Source organism: Ascaphus truei, chromosome 6, assembly GCF_040206685.1.
Source record: "Ascaphus truei isolate aAscTru1 chromosome 6, aAscTru1.hap1, whole genome shotgun sequence".
In the NCBI taxonomy this organism is placed as follows: Eukaryota; Metazoa; Chordata; class Amphibia; order Anura; family Ascaphidae; genus Ascaphus; species Ascaphus truei.
In genome coordinates, this window is record NC_134488.1 from 103,598,479 (window position 1) to 103,602,180 (window position 3,702).

A 3,702-nucleotide genomic window follows, 5' to 3' on the forward strand; every position below is an offset into this window, starting at 1 on the left:
AATTCTCTCCCATAAATAGGCACCCACAGAATGTGTGTGTTTTTTTTTTGGGGGGGGGGGGGAAGTGCTTATTGTAATGACATCAATAGCTGAAAGTAAAATCCTGTGCATTTCATTCCACAAGAGTGCGGCTCATGAGTTCATTATAGCTGTGTATTCATGTTCTCATCCATGAAAAGCCTTCCATGAGGTGCTGAAAGTTGCCTCCACATACCAGTCATTGTCAGTCTTTCATAGCACTTTCCTTGCGTGGCACACAAGGGGGGATTGTTTCCAGAGGACAAGAGAAGATTAAAAAAAAAAGAAACCACACTGCATACAAATACTGCTTAGCTGTTAGGTGTTGTATCACTACATGGATAGGCTTTCATTTCTTGTGGTACCAGTTTGTTTCAAGTGACATCAATACCCAGAATTGTAATGTATCCTTCTCTACTGGACACATTTGACAAGTAACATATTAATGGTACTGCCATTGTACTGTAATACTTGAGCATTTATCATAGATATCCTAATTTGTTTTTTATTTTGTACCTTAACTCAGGGGTGTGAAAACTATTGGAGCTGCGCAACCCCCTCCCCCCCCCCTGCTTGCTCCCCCCGGTGCTTGCGCCCCCTTACCTCGTTTTCCAGCGTCAAATGACGCAGCGGAGTCAAGTGATGTTATTTGATGCCGCATTGCCATGGCGACGGGTCATGTGACATCACGTCACACGGTTCCGCGGCATAATTTGATGCCGCGTTGCCATGGCGACGCGTCCCACCACAGATCTGAATCCCGGTAAGTGAGTTATAGAGGCTTCACGCGGCCTCCCGGCATTTTATTTAAATGCCTTGGGGAAGAGTGCAGGGCCTCTGCAACCGTCTTCCCCTCCCCCCCCAGACAAATCCCATGCCCCCCAGTTTGCGCACCCGTGCCTTAGCAGACCCTTGTTTCAGGAGACTATATGACTGCTATTTCTCAAACTAACATGCTGCTATCTGACAGCAATAATCAGTATTTCCCAAAATCCAATGTGTTTGGAAAAATTAACATTCACTGGCTGGCATTCTGAGAATAAGTTTTCTTATATTCTAATGGGGCGGAAATTGTTACCTTTTAAGGGCCATATTTACTAAGCAGTGCTATTCCATGAGAATCTTCCGCGCCAGAAGATCCCTTATAGGTGGCCCATTGACTTGAATTTGGTGGGTAGGTGCCACGTGGAATAGCAGTGCTATGGGCCTAACACATTGTACACAAGTCTGAAACACACCTGGTTCTGATGATGTGAAAACTCTTTGTCGGCTCAACCCCTTCACTTGGCCAGCAGAGTTGGCAGTGAGTGCAGCAGGTATCAAGTTATATTGGGCAACCATACAGTATATATGACTCCAAGTAAGGGCTATCGCAATTAGTCATTTAAGGGCACCTACAATACCTTGCACGGTGTGTTTTGCATACACAGAGGCACTGCAGGTGTTACAAGCCAAATTATTCTTGTTTATAACATTAGCAAAAGGCTGGAAATGCTCTGCTTTTCTAAACGAGGGAAAACATTAAATTTGGTCATTTGACTATTTATTTATTTTTTTCAAGTAAAGAGTAAATCATTATATAGCCAACATTTCATATGTTACCAAACACTCAGTAAGTGACTCAGAATGATATTCATAATGCACCGGAACAATAAAATGAAAGCACAAAGGTGTTTTCTTAGCAGGTAAGCTGGTTAATGGGTGAGGGATTTAAAGAGCAAATAGTATCTGTTGCCAGTGAAATGTTTGCAGCCAGAAGTGAAACGGGCAAGATAAAAAAAGAACGATAGAAAGATAGATAAGACGGGCTAGAACAGGGGTGGCCAACTCCAGTCCTCAAGGGGCACCAACAGGTTAGGCATTCAGGATATCCCTGCTTCAGCACAGGTGGCTCAATCAGTGACTCAGTCATGATGACTGAGCCACTTGTGCTGAAGCAGGGATATCCTGAAAACCTGACCTGTAGGTGACCCTTGAGGACTGGAGTTGGTTTCCCCGGGACTAGAAGATCTAAAAAAGCACAGAGAATGACCTGCCTCCCCCAGAAGATTAAGGCTGTCATCTTGCAAAAAGGGACTCATTCAATAAACCCATCTTAGTACAATCAAACCATTAATGTGTTTCCAGACATGTCCTGTCAAGGCCAGAGCAGGGGTGCAGCAATGCTGGCTTAATCCTGGCAGGACTTTTGTGTCAGCAGGAGGTACTGTATAAAAATAATAAAACAAACATAAACTATGCACAGTTTAATCCTCCCAGTGACACAAGGGCCTGTAACTTACTGCGGGGGAACCAATATTTACAGCTCTTTCTGCGTTCGGGGTGGGCATGGGATAGGTAATAAGAACACAGGGAGCACACTAATTTGTTTAAATGGGCAGTGCCACATAGCAGATACAAAAGTAAAAACTTATCAATGGAATTGATTTCCTTAAATAATGCTTAAAATTGTTTTAAAAAAAAAGGATTTTTGTATTTTGTGAAAAAAAAAATAGTTTTTCTATTCAATAGGAATACTATAATTCTATTCCTAATAAATAATCGAACATCCTCCACCTGTGGCTGTGTGGCTAATAGCGGAAGGATAATTAGATTGTAAAGGAAGAGAAGATGAGATGTAGAATAATATTCCTACATTAGAAGTGGAGATGCAGCAAACAGTCTTAATATGAAACAATAAGAAAACAAAAAAGAAGCACTAACATTAACTCAGTAATGGTCTAACCTAGATATACATAATGTAAATGATGCTGTAAGTCCATAATGTAAGTCCAGATTCATCATCATCAGCTCTCCCCCTCAACATCAGATCCCCCCCTCATCATGGCAGTCCTCCGGGATACCACTTGTTCTGCCAGACCTGGTGGAGATTGCCCAGCGGGTGGCATTGAGATAGCCAGGGAGAGAGGTGGCTGGCTTGCGCATGTCTCTTGGCTATTTCAGATTTCCCGTTGACCCGGCTTTTCTACCCAGCTTAGCACTGATTAGCTGCTTGGGAATTCCCACGCGTTGATTGGCTGCTCAGTTTTCTGAATGAACCCACTATAAGAATCGATGAGCCAATCAGATTCAGAATTCCCTGTAGGAAGAGCGTGGTCGGGCTTTTCAAAGTTGCTGCTGTGTGAATAGCAGAGCAACTGGCTTCGATGTTTGAGCCTGAGAAGCCTGCCCGCCAGAGTCTAAGTCCCGACTTTTGCCCCCAAGTTCTCAGAAATGAACGTAGCGGACGCAGCTGGGATTTTATGCTGATTTGAGTTCCAGGAGATTTGGACTAACTCGCGGTCAGGGTAAAACTCTCCCATAGAGTTCCCTGCACCTAGTTTTTGACCCCAGTCCCAAAGTAAGTGTGTCTTTTTGTCTGTATTTTGTGTATCATTGTGTGTAAGCGAATTTATGCCGAATAAACTATAATTTATTTCATTACCTTGCTTTGCTCAATGAATGATCCTGTTAAAAAGGTGTGTAGGGATGTTATGATTTGCATATCCAACTCCGCTGCAGGGTGCCTTTTGAGGGAGTGTTCGGATGTTCCGCGGCGGCCCGGCAGCTCAGGGCGCCGCCATGTTGTTGCGCAATAGTAGGGGTGACTGCCAGAGCGGAGAGAGTTCGCGCATGCGCAGGGCAAAGCGCGCGAACAGCTGGCCAATCACAGAGAGGCAATACGATAAACTACAACCCCCAGGA